This window comes from Heptranchias perlo, chromosome 21 (assembly GCF_035084215.1).
Source record: "Heptranchias perlo isolate sHepPer1 chromosome 21, sHepPer1.hap1, whole genome shotgun sequence".
In the NCBI taxonomy this organism is placed as follows: Eukaryota; Metazoa; Chordata; class Chondrichthyes; order Hexanchiformes; family Hexanchidae; genus Heptranchias; species Heptranchias perlo.
In genome coordinates, this window is record NC_090345.1 from 1,182,523 (window position 1) to 1,200,655 (window position 18,133).

Below are 18,133 nucleotides of genomic sequence, written 5' to 3' on the forward strand. Positions count from 1 at the left end.
AACAATCACTATCACTGGAGAAAAAGTGTGAGGTAAACTAATGGGTCTAAAGGCTGACAAGTCCCCTGGACCTGATGGCTTGCATCCGAGGGTCTTAAAGGAAGTGGCTACAGAGATAGTGGATGCATTGGTTGTAATCGTCCAGAATTCACCAGATTCTGGAAAGATCCCAGCAGATTGGAAAACCGCAAACATAACACCCCTATTCAAGAAGGGAGTGAGACAGAAAGCAGGTAACTATAGACCAGTTAGCCTAACATCTGTCATTGGGAAAATGCTAGAATCGATTATTAAGGAAGTAGTAGCAGGACATTTGGAGACTCATAATACAATCAAGGAGAGTCAACATGGTTTTATGAAGGGGAAATCATGTCTGACAAATTTATTAGAGTTCTTTGAGGAAGTAACGGGAAGGGTGGATAAAGGGGAACCAATGGATGCAGTATATTTGGATTTCCAAAAGGCATTCGATAAGGTGCCACATAAAAGATTACTGCACAAGATAAGAACTCATGGTGTTGGGGGTAATTTACTGGCATGGACAGAGGATTGGCTAACTAACAGAAAACAAAGAGTCGGGATAAAAGGGTCATTTTCAAAATGGCAATCTGTAACTAGTGGGGTGCCGCAGGGCTCAGTGCTGGGACCTCAACTATTTACAATATATATCAATGACTTGGATGAAGGAACAGAGTGTCTTGTGGCCAAATTTGCTGATGATAGAAAGATAGGTGGAAAAGCAAGTTGCGATGAGGACACAAAGTGTCTGCAAAGGGATATTGACAGGTTAAGCGAATGGGCAAAAATTTGGCAGATGGAATATAATGTGGGAAAATGTGAAGTCATCCACTTTGGGAGGAAAAATAAAAAAGCAAAATATTATTTGAATGGAGAAATACTACAAAATGCTGCGGTACAGAGGGATCTGGGTGTCCTCGTACATGAAACACAAAAAGTCAACATACAGGTGCAGCAGGTAATCCGGAAGGCAAACCGAATATTGGCCTTTATTTCTAGGGGGATGGAGTATAAAAGCAGGGAAGTCATGCTACAACTGTACAGGGTGCTGGTGAGATCACACCTGGAGTACTGCGTACAGTTCTGGTGCCCTTATTTAAGGAAGGACATACTTGCATTGGAGGCAGTTCAGAGAAGGTTCACTAGGTTGATTCCGGGTATGGAAGGGTTGTCTTATGAGGAAAGATTGAACAGGTTGGGTCTATACTCATTGGAGTTTAGAAGAATGAGAGGAGATCTTATTGAAACATACAAGATTCTGAGGGGACTCGATAGGGTCGATGCTGAGAGGATGTTACCCCTCATGGGGGAATCTAAAACTAGGGGACATAGTCTCAGAATAAGGGGTCGCCCATTTAAGACGGAAATGAGGAGGAATTTCTTCTCCCAGAGGATCGTGAATCTTTGGAATTCTTTACCCCAAAAAGCTGTGGAGGCTGAGTCATTGAATACATTCAAGGCTGAGTTAGACAAATTTTTGATCAGCAACGGAGTCAAAGGATATGGGGAAAGGGCGGGAAAGTGGAGTTGAGGTAAAAATCAGATCAGCCATGATCTCATTGAATGGTGGAGCAGGCTCGAGGGGCCGAATGGCCTCCTCCTGCTCCTATCTCTTTTGTGGTCTTATGGTCTCCACCTCAATACCATTCCAAACTAATCCACTGTAAATCTTTTGCAAACGATGCCATCCCATTTTAAATCCATTCACAACAGTGCAACTCCAAATCCACCGTAAACTAAATGTTTATTCTGAAATGTCCACTTCACGCTGCACAGCGGTTGCATTGTCTTTTACATTTCTGCATCCACGATGGTCTACGGTATTCTCGATCACAATGTCCCAAAGTACCCCAGGGCCACTCTGTTGCTTCCTTTCATTATTGGCAGGAGAGATGGAAATGGACTTTGTTTTGCTGGAGATTCAATTTTGTGCTTATGAAGCAGTCTGATGTCAGAGTTTGGTTATTTTTAGTGCACCATCTGGCTGGTGTAATGCTGTTATGTAATGCTGTGTCCACTTCCAGGTTCATGTAATGATGGAGGAGTTCGCATTTTCTTCTCTCAACTTGTCTCAGCATTTTCCCTGAACATATGTGTGGTTCATCTGTGTGAAGTAAAAGACCAGTCCACTCCCAGTTTGACATTGATGTTAGAAAATTCTTTACCCAGTGCAGAAAACCTGCAAGGGGACACTGGTTAAAGACTAAGCTAAACTAAGTTAACAAACATGAAATAAAAGAAAAACAGTGAAATCAGGAAGTCAGACGTAAAAACAGGAAGTGCTGGAAGTACACAGCACATCAGTGAGCAGCTGAAAGAGAAAAGTTGCCCAATGCCCCAGGATTGGGCCTCAATGTTTATTCTGGGAAGTATCAGGCCCAAAGGAGCAGGGTAGGAGATGCTACATTTGCTGGGAAAATGAAAGAGATGCAGCTTTTAATAGCCAGGTTGTCCCTACAGTGTAGGGTCCTGCACCAGAAGGAACTGTACCAAAGATCAAGCATTTTTGTCCATTCTGTACTATTGGCTTCTTTCCTTTCATTATGTACCTTTGAGGTTAAAGCTAGGTTCAACTGAAGTGATGAATATCTTCTGACTGAAATTTGTCAGGACCCAGGTCACCAGACAATGTCCAACACAAGTTGCTGTTATTAGGCCATTGGATTAATTACATGAATGTGTTTAAAAAGGCAACAATAACTTGCATTATACAGCGCCTCTAACACTGAAAAATAGCCCGAGGCTCTTCACAGAGGCGTTAGGAAATAATTGGAGACCGAGTCAAAGAAGGAGATATTAGGAGGGGTGACAAAAGACTTGATTTTAAGAAGGGTCTTAAAGAGAGGGAGGTGGGTAGGTTTAGGGAGGGAAGTTCAGAATGTGCGATGTCGGCAGCTGATGGCACGGCCGCCAGTAGTGGGACGAAGGGAGGGTGGGATGCACACGAGGTCCATTTTTTTTTTATTTGTTCACGGGTTGTGGGCGTCGCTGGCGAGGCCGGCATTTATTGCCCATCCCTAATTGCCCTCGAGAAGGTGGTGGTGAGCCGCCTTCTTGAACCGCTGCAGTCCGTGTGGTGACGGTTCTCCCACAGTGCTGTTAGGGAGGGAGTTCCAGGATTTTGACCCAGCGACAATGAAGGAACGGCGATATATTTCCAAGTCGGGATGGTGTGTGACTTGGAGGGGAACGTGCAGGTGGTGTTGTTCCCATGTGCCTGCTGTCCTTGTCCTTCTAGGTGGTAGAGGTCGCAGGTTTGGGAGGTGCTGTCGAAGAAGCCTTGGCGAGTTGCTGCAGTGCATCCTGTGGATGGTCCACACTGCAGCCACAGTGCGCCGGTGGTGAAGGGAGTGAATGTTTAGGGTGGTGGATGGGGTGCCAATCAAGCGGGCTGCTTTATCCTGGATGGTGTCGAGCTTCTTGAGTGTTGTTGGAGTTGCTCTCATCCAGGCAAGTGGAGAGTATTCCATGACACTCCTGACTTGTGCCTTGTAGATGGTGGAAAGGCTTTGGGGAGTCAGGAGGTGAGTCACTCGCCACAGAATACCCAGCCTCTGACCTGCTCTCGTAGCCACAGTATTTACGTGGCTGGTCCAGTTAAGTTTCTGGTCAATGGTGACCCCCCAGGATGTTGATGGTGGGGGATTCGGCGATGGTAATGCCGTTGAATGTCAAGGGGAGGTGGTTAGACTCTCTCTTATTGGAGATGGTCATTGCCTGGCACTTATCTGGCGCGAATGTTACTTGCCACTTATGAGCCCAAGCCTGGATGTTGTCCAGGTCTTGCTGCATGCAGGCTCGGACTGCTTCATTATCTGAGGGGTTGCGAATGGAACTGAACACTGTGCAGTCATCAGCGAACATCCCCATTTCTGACCTTATGATGGAGGGAAGGTCATTGATGAAGCAGCTGAAGATGGTTGGGCCGAGGACACTGCCCTGAGGAACTCCTGCAGCAATGCCCTGGGGCTGAGATGATTGGCCTCCAACAACCACTACCATCTTCCTTTGTGCGAGGTATGACTCCAGCCACTGGAGAGTTTTCCCCCTGATTCCCATTGACTTCAATTTTACTCGGGCTCCTTGGTGCCACACTCGGTCAAATGCTGCCTTGATGTCAAGGGCAGTCACTCTCACCTCACCTCTGGAATTCAGCTCTTTTGTCCATGTTTGGACCAAGGCTGTAATGAGGTCTGGAGCCGAGTGTCCTGGCGGAACCCAAACTGAGCATCGGTGAGCAGGTTATTGGTGAGTAAGTGCCGCTTGATAGCACTGTCGACGACACCTTCCATCACTTTGCTGATGATTGAGAGTAGACTGATGGGGCGGTAATTGGCCAGATTGGATTTGTCCTGCTTTTTGTGGACAGGACATACCTGGGCAATTTTCCACATTGTCGGGTAGATGCCAGTGTTGTAGCTGTACTGGAACAGCTTGGCTCGAGGCGCAGCTAGTTCTGGAGCACAAGTCTTCAGCACTACAGCTGGGATGTTGTCGGGGCCCATAGCCTTTGCTGTATCCAGTGCACTCAGCCGTTTCTTGATATCACGTGGAGTGAATCGAATTGGCCGAAGACTGGCTTCCATGATGGTGGGGATATCGGGAGGAGGCTGAGATGGATCATCCACTCGGCACTTCTGGCTGAAGATGGTTGCAAACGCTTCAGCCTTGTCTTTTGCACTCACGTGCTGGACTCCGCCATCATTGAGAATGGGGATGTTTACAGAGCCTCCTCTTCCCGTTAGTTGTTTAATTGTCCACCACCATTCACGACTGGATGTGGCAGGACTGCAGAGCTTTGATCTGATCCGTTGGTTGTGGAATCGCTTAGCTCTGTCTATAGCATGTTGCTTCCGCTGTTTAGCATGCATGTAGTCCTGAGTTGTAGCTTCACCAGGTTGGCACCTCATTTTTAGGTACGCCTGGTGCTGCTCCTGGCATGCTCTTCTACACTCCTCATTGAACCAGGGTTGATCCCCTGGCTTGTTGGTAATGGTAGAGTGAGGAATATGCCGGGCCATGAGGTTACAGATTGTGCTGGAATACAATTCTGCTGCTGCTGATGGCCCACAGCGCCTCATGGATGCCCAGTTTTGAGCTGCTAGATCTGTTCTGAATCTATCCCATTTAGCACGGTGGTAGTGCCACACAACACGTTGGATGGTGTCCTCAGTGCGAAGACGGGACTTCATCTCCACGAGGACTGTGTGGTGGTCACTCCTACCAATACTGTCGTGGACAGATGCATTTGCGACAGGTAGATTGGTGAGGACGAGGTCAAGTAAGTTTTTCCCTCGTGTTGGTTCGCTCACCACCTGCCGCAGGCCCAGTCTAGCAGCTATGTCCTTCAGGACTCGGCCAGCTCGGTCAGTAGTGGTGCTACCGAGCCACTCTTGGTGATGGACATTGAAGTCCCCCATCCAGAGTACATTCTGTGCCCTTGCTACCCTCAGTGCTTCCTCCAAGTGGTGTTCAACATGGAGGAGGACTGATTCATCAGCTGAGGGAGGACGGTAGGTGGTAATCAGCAGGAGGTTTCCTTGCCCATGTTTGACCTGATGCCATGAGATTTCATGGGGTCCAGAGTCAATGTTGAGGACTCCCAGGGCCACTCCCTCCTGACTGTATATCACTGTACCGCCACCTCTGGTGGGTCTGTCCTGCCGGTGGGACAGGACATACCCAGGGATGGTGATGGAAGAGTCTGGGACGTTGGCTGAAAGATATGATTCTGTGAGTATGGCTATGTCAGGCTGTTGCTTGACTAGTCTGTGGGACAGCTCTCCCAATTTTGGCACAAGTCCCCAGATGTTAGTGAGGAGGACCTTGCAGGGTCGACTGGGCTTGGTGTTTTGCCGTTGTCGTATACTGCTGACAGTACGATGGCCGTGGGCTCTGATCCTGCTGTTCTTGTCGTGCTTTAACTTTATATTAATTTACTCCGTGGCCTGGAAGTTTTCACCTCAATTTCTTGTGTCTTCCTGAACTTCCACAACACTTGGACATTGGAAGAAATTCTTTTCCATCTGCCCACTTTTCTCATGGAAGCTGTTCTCCTGTAATTGTTTCCCTGTAACACCTCCAGTCAAGGACTTAGTGGACAATAATGAACAAAGGTAAACAGCAAGGCCCCAGTATTGACGGGGAGGTGAGGAGGGTGTGAGGAGGGTGTGAGGGTGTGAGGGTGTGAGGAGGGTGTGAGGGTGTGAGGAGGGTGTGAGGAGGGTGTGAGGGTGTGAGGAGGGTGTGAGGGTGTGAGGAGGGTGTGAGGGTGTGAGGAGGGTGTGAGGAGGGTGTGAGGGTGTGAGGAGGGTGTGAGGAGGGTGTGAGGGTGTGAGGAGGGTGTGAGGAGGGTGTGAGGAGGGTGTGAGGGTGTGAGGAGGGTGTGAGGAGGGTGTGAGGAGGGTGTGAGGGTGGCCAAAACGGCCAAAACGGCCCAAGAACCAGGGACGTGGGGGTCCTGACAAATTTAATGGCAGGACCTCATTGTCATTTTTTCTCCCGTTTTCCGCCTGGCAGCCGGCCAAATTAACAGCTTGCCAGGAAAACCAGCAGCAGGAGGCCGCAGCCGGAGGGAGGGGGGAAGGTTGGTGTTCGGGGCTTGGTGGGGGAGGGCGTCGGTCGCGATCACGACATGGAGAGAGAGGCCACTGGAGCTTGGGGGGGTGGAGAGGCAATCGTGGCAGGCCGGGGGGAGAGAGAGGCTACGATCAGCAGATGGGTGGTCGAAGGGGTCCTTGAGGGACCGGGTGGCCATTCCTGGACCTCCTGGCCCACAAGCAGTGCTGTTAAAGGCACCTACCTTGTGGAGCCAGTAACCGCTGCCTCCCTTTCACTGCCGGGTTTCCTGACTCCTGGTAAACCCACGAGCCAATTGTAAAATTTAAATCGGGTTCACAATTGCACTGTGGGAGTCCAATTTAAATAATGTTAATTTAAGTGTCCTTTCTCTGCACGGCCGGGCACTCCAATACCTCCAAACCTGCTGGGTTGGGGTCGCGTTCCCTCTTTTTTCATTTTTAACCCCCCCTCCCGCCTCTCGTGGGGGGTTTAATATTGAGGCCCAAGAGTCAGCTCGGCTCACACTCGCCTCTGAGTCAGAAGGTCGTGGGGTCCCACCCGAGAGACCTGAGTCCATAATCTCAGCCGACACTCTAGTGCAGGCTGAGGGAGTGCTGCATTATTGGAGGTGCCCCATCTTGGATGATATTAGACCAAAGCCTCGTCTGCCTGTTCAGGTGTTGAGATGGGGAATCCGCCATGTAGGGAAGTGCCAATCTGTGGTGCATGATGCATCCGTGTGCTGTGTCATTGGCTTCCTGCCAACTGTGGCCATTTCAAACATAGAAAACTGAAACCTACTTCTGCAGCAGCATTTAGTTCGTCAAGTGCAGGCTGCAGTGATGTCTGCTGGAGACTCCTTGTGCCTATTGTATCGAGAATGTGCAAACCCAGGGCTTGTGAATGCTTGTGGTTTTATGGTCAAGGAGGCATTTTATGAATCCCACTGATTCCCTTTGCTGGTGGTGGATTGCTGTCTACTGAAGGAAACTTTGAAACAAAGAAAATCTTTGTTACCCTAGATAGTACTACGGGGAAAGGGCAGGGGAGTGGGACAAATTGGAGAGCTCTTTACAAGAGCCGGCACAGGCATGATGGGCCGAATGGCCTCCTCCTGTGCTGTATCTATATGATACACCCAGGAATGTAAACCTCAATCTGAAAGATGGAAAAACCATTCTCCTTGCTAACCTGTCATCTAAATCTCCCTATTAAAAATATCGTACTGATGTGTTTCAGTGAATGTTTCCAGTAAAAGGCGGGTCAGCTGGTTGTGATGAAAGATGTGCCGTGTGTTGGCCTGATCCCACTGACATCAATAGTTTCAGTACTGATTAAATTTCCTTCCGCTATGTAACCACCCGATCCTCTGTTTGCACAGTCTGGTTGAGTTTGGAATAATGCTCATACCTATTCACAATACTTGTTAAAACGCTGCAGGACTTTCTCTTGTCTCATTTAATATTTCCTGCATTTCTAAGAGGATCCAATTTCCCATAAGATGCGGCCAGGACCCTTTCACTGAGCTCATTCACAGCAGAAATATAGATCTTTTCAAATAACTTTTACCCAGTAGCATCACTAATCTGACATCACTGGGTCACAGATTTTGAGAGTTTGTATGTAAATACATTCACTCCCTCCATCTGTCATCGCCCACTGTATATATCTGCCAGTCCTACTTGGTGTTAGAGTTGAACCTTTTTTTTAAATCACCTTTCCCCAAGGACATGGGATGGGAAATTTACAATGGGGGTGAACTAAGGGATGAATCTCATCCTCCTGTTCTGTGGCACAGTGAATCCAGAGTGTTAACTCACTGCATTACCTTCACTGTGAAAATCGAACTGCAAGTACAGCTTTATAATTTAAAGCCAAAGCACGAAGTATTCTTCAAAGAAAACACCAACTTCCGATGATAGAAGTGTAACTTACACAGGAGCTGACAAAAGGAGTGCTGGAAAAGGTCGGTTTCAAGGAGGCTTTCAGAGGTGGGGAAAGATGTGGAAAGCCAGTGAGGCTTAGGAAGAGAATCTCAGTGTGCAGCACCTTTGTCCCTGAAGGTTCTGCCACTGATAGTCAAGCAGAGATGGAGCAGGACATTGCTGCAGGAGTTCCTCAGGGCAGTGTCCTAGGCCCAACCATCTTCAGCTGCTTCATCAATGACCTTCCCTCCATCCTAAGGTCAGAAATGGGGATGTTCGCTGATGATTGCAAAATGTTCAGTTCCATTCGCAACCCCTCAAATAATGAAGCAGTCCGTGCCCGCATGCAGCAAGACCTGGACAACATCCAGGCTTGGGCTGATAAGTGGCAAGTAACATTCGCGCCAGACAAGTGCCAGGCAATGACCATCTCCAACAAGAGAGAGTCTAACCACCTCCCCTTGACATTCAACGGCATTACCATCGCCGAATCCCCCACCATCAACATCCTGGTGATCACCATTGACCAGAAACTTAACTGGACCAGCCACCTAAATACTGTGGCTACGAGAGCAGGTCAGAGGCTGTGTATTCTGCGGCGAGTGACTCACCTCCTGACTCCCCAAAGCCTTTCCACCATCTGCAAGGCACAAGTCAGGAGTGTCATGGAATACTCTCCACTTGCCTGGATGAGTGCAGCTCCAACAACACTCAAGAAGCTTGACACCATCCAGGACAAAGCAGCCCGCTGGATTGGCACCCCATCCACCACCCTAAACATTCACTCCCTTCACCACCGGTGCACCGTGGCTGCAGTGTGTACCATCCACAGGATGCACTGCAGCAACTCACCAAGGCTTCTTCGACAGCACCTCCCAAACCCACGACCTCTACCACCTAGAAGGACAAGGACAGCAGGCACATGGGAACAACACCACCTGCACGTTCCCCTCCAAGTCACACACCATCCCGACTTGGAAATATATCGCCGTTCCTTCATCCTGGAACTCCCTTCCTAACAGCACTGTGGGAGAACCTTCACCACACGGACTGCAGCGGTTCAAGAAGGCGGCTCACCACCACCTTCTCAAGGGCAATTAGGGATGGGCAATAAATGCCGGCCTTGCCAGCGACGCCCACATCCCATGAACGAATAAAAAAAATGCACAGTGGCCCAGACTCAGAAGAGATGAGTGCGAGAGCTGGGATGTAGGATGATGGTTGAACTGGCTTAGAGTTACTGTCCTCCATTTGCAATCCATAACCCACCTTCGTTTTAAATCCACATGGATCCCCCCCGACTTTTTTTAATAAAAAGACAAAATTGCAAACATTTTTGTAAAATTGAAAAACTAAGGTGAAGGACCAGGGCCCATCGAGCAGGGTAATGATGGACCATACAGTTCTGTATTTATTTAATTTTTTTTTAAAAAAGCTGAGATCAAAATAGAGCTGGTTGCCTCTTCGCTCAGGGTGAACATGGAAGGCAGGAACCATTCCAGCTAATGGTTTCCTCTTTGGGCTGAGGATGGCTATTGGTGGCTTTTAGACAGACTCAAATGGAAGTGGAAATGGAAATGACAGTTCATTAACATAACTTAAGGTGTAGATTTGGATGGGTTTATAAAGTATACTAGTGGGGGAACTTAGGAACAAGAGGAGGCCATTCAGCCCCTTGAGCCTGTTACTCGTTATTCAATTAGATCATGGCTGATCTGTATCTTAATTACATTTACCCGCCTTTGCTCTGTAACCTTTAATCCCCTCACCCAACAAAAATCGATCAATCTCAGTTTTGAAATTTTCAGTTGACCCCCAGCCTCAACAGCTTTTTTGGGGGAGAGAGTTCCAGATTCCCACTCCCCTTTGTGTGAGGAAGTGCTTCCTGACATCACCCCTGAACGGCCTGGCTCTAATTTTAAGGTTCTGCCCCCTTGTTCTGGACTCCCCCCACCAGAGGAAATAGTTTCTCTCTATCGACCCTATCAAATCCTTTAATCATCTTAAACCCCCTTAATCTTCTATAGCTGAAGGAATACAAGCCTAGTCTATAAGACCATAAGACCATAAGAGATAGGAGCAGGAGTAGGCCATTCGGCCCCTCGAGCCTGCACTGCCATTCAATGAGATCATGGCTGATCTGATTTTTACCTCAACTCCACTTTCCCGCCTTTTCCCCATATCTTTTGACTCCATTGCTGATCAAAAATCTATGCAGCCTGTCCTCATAATTTAATCCTTTTAGCCCCAATATCTTTCTGGTGACTCTGTGCTGTACCCCCTCCAAGGCCAATATATCCTTCCTGAGGTGAGGTGCCCAGAACTGAACTCAGTATCTCCAGGTGAGGTATGACCAGAGCTCTGTACAACTGAAGCATAATGTCCACCCCTTTGTATTCCAGCCCCCTCGAGATAAAGGCCAACATTCCATCGGCCTTTTTAATTATTTTTGTACCTGTCCACTGGCTTTTAGTGATTTCTGTACTTGTACGCCTAAATCTCTCTCCTCCTCCACAGTTCCTGGCTTTTCACCATTTAGAAAATACTCTGATCGATCTTTCTCAGGTCCAAAGTGGATGACCTCACATTTCCCCACATTGAACTCCATTTGCCCCTGTTTTGCCCACTCACTTAATCCATCAATGTCCCTTTGCAACTTTCTGTTCCCATCTACACTATTTACTGTGCCTCCGAACTTAGTGTCATCAGCAAACTTGGATACACGGCTCTCTATTCCTTCGTCCAATACATTTATAAATACAGTGAAAAGCTGAGACCCCAGTACAGATCCCTGGGGGACACCACTGGTCACATCCGGCCAATTGGGATACATAACCATGATCCCTACTCTCTGTCTCCTACCTCCTACCAATTCCCTCCCATGTCAATAGGTTGCCTCCGATTCCATGTGCTTTCATTAGGTGGGTCAGGAAAATTGCACTCAAGTCACAATTAAGGGAGAGGACAAAAATCTGAAGGTCTTTGGGGCACCATTCACGGCCTTTGCTTAGGATGAAGGGGCAGGGGACAGACAAAAAAGAAAGGAAAGGAAACCCAAAGAGCAGTTTGACAGCTGCTGGAGTGAAGGTGGTGCTGCAAGAGGTGGAGGTTACATCGAGTTACATCGAAACTACAGCACAGAAACAGGCCATTCGGCCCAACTGGTCTATGTCGGTGTTTATGCTCCACACGAGCCTCCTCCCTCCCTACTCCATCTCACCCTATCAGCATATTCCTTTCTCCCTCGTGTGTTTATATAACTTCCACTTAAATGCATCGATGTTATTCGCCTCAACTACTCCTTGTGGGAGCGAGTTCCACATTCTCACCACTCTCTGGGTGAAGAAGTTTCTCCTGAATTCCCGATTGGATTTATTAGCGACTATTTTATATTTTATATTTATGGCCCCTAGTTCTGGTCTCCCCCACAAGTGGAAACATTTTCTCTACGTCTACCCTATCAAACCCTTTCATTATCTTAAAGACCTCGATCAGGTCGCCCCTCAGCCTTCTCTTTTCTAGAGAAAAGAGCCCCAGCCTGTTCAGCCTTTCCTGATAAGTAAATCCTCTCAGATCTGGCATCATCCTTGTGAATCTTTTTTGCACCCTCTCCAATGTCTCTATATCCTTTCTATAATAGAGACCAGAACTCTGCACAGTATTGTAAGTGTGGTCTAACCAAGGTTCTAATCAAGTTTAACATAACTGCTTTTCAATTTTATCCCTCTAGAAATGAACCCCAGTGCTTAATTTGCCTTTTTATGGCCTTATTAACCTGTGTTGCTACTTGTAGTGATTTGTGTATCTGTTCCCCCCGATCCCTCTGCTCCTCTATCCCATTCAGACTCTTATTATCCAAGCAGTGTGGGGCCTCCTTATTCTTCCTTTCAAAATGTACCACCTCACACTTGTCTATATTGAAATTCATTTGCCAATTACACGCCCATTCTGCGAGTTTGTTAATGTTCTCTTACATTTTAACCAATTCTTTGTATTTACTACATCTCCCCCCACCCCCCAATTTGGTATCGTCTGCAAATTTTGAAATTGTACTTCCGATTCCTGAGTCCAAATCAATGATGTAAATTGTGAACAACAGCGGTCCCAGCACCGATCCCTGTGGAACTCCACTTCCCACCTTTTGCCAGTCTGAGTAGCCACCCTTAACCCCTACTCTCTGTTTTCTGTTTTGTAGCCAGTTTGCTACCCATTCTGCTCCCTGTCCCCTGACTCCACATGCTCCGATCTTAGTCATAAGTCCACAATGCAATACTTTATCAAAGGCCTTTTGAAAATCCAAATGCATTACCCTTGTCTACTCTTTCTGTTACTTCTTCAAAGAATTCAATAAGGTTAGTCAGGCATGACCTTCCCTTCTGAAATCTGTGTTGACTATTCTTTATTATATTTTTGTTTTCTAGCTATGTTTCTGTTGTGAGGAGGATTGGTATCTGCACATCTCCATAGTCAACATTGCTCTATGCCTCCAAGGAGGAGGAGTCAAGTTACAGACAACAGGTGAGCATTCCTATCATTGGATGTGCCAGCCCTATGCTGCATGAAAGCTGCAGGTGTTCTTGCAACAGATGGTGCCATTCTGCAACTGCCTCTGTACTGGACCCTGCAGAAATGGTCCGGGCATCTTGGCGGGTGCAACCAATCAGGCTATGCCGGCTCTTGGTCACCATGGCATGCCTTTTCCCTGCAGTGCTACTGAAAGCACGACACACTGTGATTGGAGCGTGTTTGAAGAATCAGCTACCACTATGGTAAGTTCAGGCATTTATTCATCGAGGCTGCTGTTCCAGCTTCCTTTTGAAGGTAAACCTCCGCCGACATCGGTCATCTGCCAAAGTGAGACATGTTCATCCTCTGCAGATGCGTGTACACATTGAACAGTGTGTTGGTACACAGCACCTCACAGTCAGCCTGATTTGCCCCACATCCCATCACAGGTTGTCCTCATCCACCAGGCTTATCACTTAGGGTGATTCCCACTGGGAAACCCACAGCTGCCCATAGTGGCGCTGGGACAAAAAAATAAGCCCTGATAACTAGAATCGTAGAATGATTATAGCACAAATGGAAGCCATTCGGCCCATCGAGCGCATGCCAGCTCTCTGCAAGAGCAATCCAGCCAGTCCCACTCCCCCGCCCTTTCCCCGTAACTGGCAATGTTTCTGGGGCATTTGGTACATGAAAGTGGAGGCAGAAGTTTAATTATGGCACTGTATAAGTATTATATTGTTTTAGAATCTTGCAATACTGCTTTTCCTTCAATATATTCTTTCATTTGTAAATAAATCTTAACTATTAGTTTAGCCCATACGCGGTGCATTGATACATGCTACTTTTCCACCATCTGAGGTGAAGGAAGGATGTAATGAGCACACCATGTATCTTAAGTAAGCAATTTATGTCAACTTGATTAATTTGGTCAACTTGGTTAATTATTAAATCTGAGCTATACTAACCTTTGTCTGGTAAAGTATAAAGACCCAGGTTTTGATTAATCTACTAGGAACATAGGAAAAGTGTTGCGAACTAGTTCAAACTGTAATACAGAGCACCATCAAGGGTTGAAAAAGCAAAAGAGGATACAAGATATTTCAAGAGTGATTAATTAATGCCAATCTTTACATTAGGATGAAGAAAAGATTGATGGAGTTAAGGAATTCAACAGTTTAGAGATCCTGGAAAATTAATATGTCAAGAGTAGGAGAATGCAATGTGCTAAAATTTCGTGGGGCCAGAGCGAGGGGCTCAGAAGCTACAAGATGGGGAAGTGGACAAGAGCACCAATGATAGTAATATGAATAAATTAGAAATAAAGGAAAGTTCCAAGGGAGAGAGATTGGAGGCTGAAGGTAAGCGAGAGATGATTAGTGATATTCCAGTGTACCGGGCCTTTCACTGTGAGGGAAGTGCTAGGATAATCAGAGTCTCTCCGGAAATGGAAGAAGTATTCAAGTCTTAAAAGGACTTGTGGCTTCATAGGGAGTTAAGAGTTGTTGAGCAAGAAAAGAAGTGTTTGATATGAAACAGAATCCAAGTTTCTTAGATGCAGCTCTAGCAATGGAGGAGATGTGGAAGTTTATTTTTAACTCAGAGGAGACAGCAAGGTCAAGAATGTTGGTCGATGAAGGTTTCGGGTGAATGTAGACGGCAACTGTTGGTTACACTGTTGAGAGACATGACGAACCTGCACCCTTCAAGAAATGTAACAGGACATTGCCAATTGGATAGTTGCATTGGTTTAGCGTTCCGATAGTCTCAAACTCTGCTATCTGCGCTGTAATTGGATGTTCACCCTCTGACTCTTTTTGATGAGGCAATTAAAATCTTGTTTTCTTTTAGTTCTTTAAAGGCAGTTTCATTCTTTCTCTTTTCTCTTGCAAGTCTAATCAACCGCCTCCATTTCTTATCTTTGATGCTTATTCCCCTTTGCTGTTACGACAAATACAAAAATAATTGCATCATTCTTCAGTAGAACTTATCACTCTGGTTGTTTTGAAAGATTGAATATCTTATAGACTAAGTAATATTTTGATGATGAAATGACTGTTCACTCAGTAGTGAACAGCAATTTCAACATCAAAACGTTCTCTCTAAAGGTTTATATATTGCTGAGTTTGTGGTAATTCGAATGCACATTAACAAACCATTCCTCTGTAAATTATTAAAGAGTTTGTGTTTTTATTTTCTCATTTTATTTTGAGTAACTAATAGACAAACAACAGATTACAAACTGGAAAACTGACAAATAACAATTAATGACCCAGAGGAAATATTTGGGAGTGGAGGAACTAAAATTTACAAAAAAAAACCCTTTCGGAACATGTCCCAGTCAAAGTAATTTTAAAACAGGAACTAAACAGAAAAAGGCCTTTAACACCAATAAACGGTTTACGGGTTAGATTCAGAGTGTAAATGAACAACCAAGGCACTGGGGCAAAGAGGACACTGGTGATCAGTCAGCAATTGCTACACATTACTTTTCTGTCTATCAAGCGCTTTATGTGGAGGACAGTAACTTCCAGCACTTCTTCCAGTTCTGACGAAAGGTCTTCGACCTGAAATGTTAACTCTGTTTCTTTCTCCACAGAAGCTGCCTGATTTGCTGAGCTTCTCCAGCATTTTCTGTTTTTATTTCAGATTTCCAGCATCTGTAATATATCGCTTTTGAACTTCCAGCACTTGTTTGGACACCAATGCACACAGACGGGGCACAACTCATTGCATCTTGGCACATGCCCAGGCAGCCAGCCAGTTTGGCTTCTCACTTAAAAAGACATAAGCCATTTGGAACACGGTGGTCCTCCAGGCATGTTACTCCCCAATTAAACCCCAAATCCTGGCCCCAATCACTTTCATATGTTACCATGTTTGTTTTTAATCTATTCTTGTTTATAACCAGGTAAAGCTCAAACAATTGCTGAGCACCTAGGGAGATCTCAGCGAAGACATGCAGAGATCTCAGCGAGGACCTGGGGAGATCTCAGCGAGGACATGTGGAGATCTCAGTGAGGACCTGGAGAGATCTCAGCGAGGACATGTGGAGATCTCAGCGAGGACCTGGGGAGATCTCAGCGAGGACATGCAGAGATCTCAGCGAGGACCTGGGGAGATCTCAGCGAGGACATGCAGAGATCTCAGCGAGGACCTGGAGAGATCTCAGCGAGGACATGTGGAGATCTCAGCGAGGACATGTGGCGATCTCAGCGAGGACATGTGGAGATCTCAGCGAGGACCTGGAGAGATCTCAGCGAGGACATGTGGAGATCTCAGCGAGGACCTGGAGAGATCTCAGCGAGGACATGTGGAGATCTCAGTGAGGACCTAGGGAGATCTCAGCGAGGACCTGGGGAGATCTCAGCGAGGACCCAGGGCGATCTCAGCGAGGACCTGGGGAGATCTCAGCGAGGACCTAGGGAGATCTCAGCGAGGACCCAGGGCGATCTCAGCGAGGACCTGGGGAGATCTCAGCGAGGACATGTGGAGATCTCAGTGAGGACCTGGAGAGATCTCAGCGAGGACATGTGGAGATCTCAGCGAGGACATGTGGCGATCTCAGCGAGGACATGTGGAGATCTCAGCGAGGACCTGGAGAGATCTCAGCGAGGACATGTGGAGATCTCAGCGAGGACCTGGAGAGATCTCAGCGAGGACATGTGGAGATCTCAGTGAGGACCTAGGGAGATCTCAGCGAGGACCTAGGGAGATCTCAGCGAGGACCTGGAGAGATCTCAGCGAGGACATGTGGAGATCTCAGTGAGGACCTAGGGAGATCTCAGCGAGGACATGTGGAGATCTCAGCGAGGACCCGGAGAGATCTCAGCGAGGACATGTGGAGATCTCAGCGAGGACCCAGAGAGATCTCAGCGAGGACCCGGGGCGATCTCAGCGAGGACCCGGGGCGATCTCAGTGAGGACCTAGGGAGATCTCAGTGAGGACCTAGGGAGATCACAGCGAGGACCTGGGGAGATCTCAGTGAGGACCTAGGGAGATCACAGCGAGGACCTGGGGAGATCTCAGTGAGGACCTAGGGAGATCTCAGCGAGGACCTGGGGAGATCTCAGTGAGGACCTGGGGAGATCTCAGTGAGGACCTAGGGAGATCACAGCGAGGACCCGGGGAGATCTCAGTGAGGACCTGGGGAGATCACAGCGAGGACCTAGGGAGATCTCAGTGAGGACCTAGGGAGAGCTCAGCGAGGACCTGGGGAGATCTCAGCGAGGACCTGGGGAGATCTCAATGAGGGCTATGGGAGATCTCAGTGAGAACCTGAGGAGATCTCCCATAGCCCTCACTTGCACCTTGGGAAACTTCAGTGAGGACCTAGGGAGATCTTAGCGAGGAAGCTGGGGGATCTAAGCGAGGATCTAGGGAGATCTCAGGACTTGAGGAATTCTGACAATTTGTTATTTTGGCTTCAGAAACAATTTGAAGCATCAGTATTTATTTTGCCTCTGTGTAAATGTATTTTTTTCATTACTTTGATTTGAGGTTTCAGCCTGAATGACATGGTCTGACAGTTTGGTTTTTTTCCTTCTATTTAAGAGATCAGGAAAGTATGGTGCATACCCCTGTGGTACAAGTGCATATTAATCTTAGGCTTGCTACTTCTGTTCACCATTACCTCCCACATTCCTGTACCCACCTCCAATCCCACTATTGTCACTACCTCCTACCAGTGACCCATGGTGAGCGAAAGGCCAGAAGAGCGTGGAGTTCAGTTTTCCAGTTCAGCCTTGAAGTGCAATTGGACAGGAGCGTTTTCTGTAATCAATACTTGTATAAAGTGAGGAAGTGGAGTTCGATTCTTGCAGGAACTTGGTGCTAGTGGGAGTTCAGGCTGCCACGATTTACATTTTTAAGTTAGGCAGTTAGACACAGTGAGGTAATCCCACAGGGAACCTCATGATGTGTGTGGAGTGCAATATGTGGCCATCATGGATCCTCAGTGTATCCAGGGGCAGCATATTTGCAGTCTGTTGGAAAATGGAATCCCTGGATCACGGGATGTCTGTGCTCGAGGAGCAGTTGGCCACAGTCCGCAGCGAGGTAGGGTTGGTTGGGGAGGGGATGGGTGGGGTGGGGTTGGTGGGGGATGGGTTGGTTGGGTTCG

The 18,133-nt window shown here is 47.3% G+C and overlaps 1 long non-coding RNA gene across 1 annotated transcript in view; it reads left to right on the forward strand.

Annotated features, from left to right (window-relative positions):
- Positions 1–16,260, forward strand: part of LOC137340262 (uncharacterized) — a 30,157-nt gene extending 13,897 nt beyond the window's left edge. The window contains exons 2-3 of the long non-coding RNA XR_010966747.1: positions 12,926–13,022; positions 15,922–16,260. This is a non-coding gene — a long non-coding RNA (uncharacterized lncRNA). The remainder of the gene's footprint in view (positions 1–12,925; positions 13,023–15,921) is intronic.
- The last annotated feature ends 1,873 nt before the right edge of the window (positions 16,261–18,133 follow it).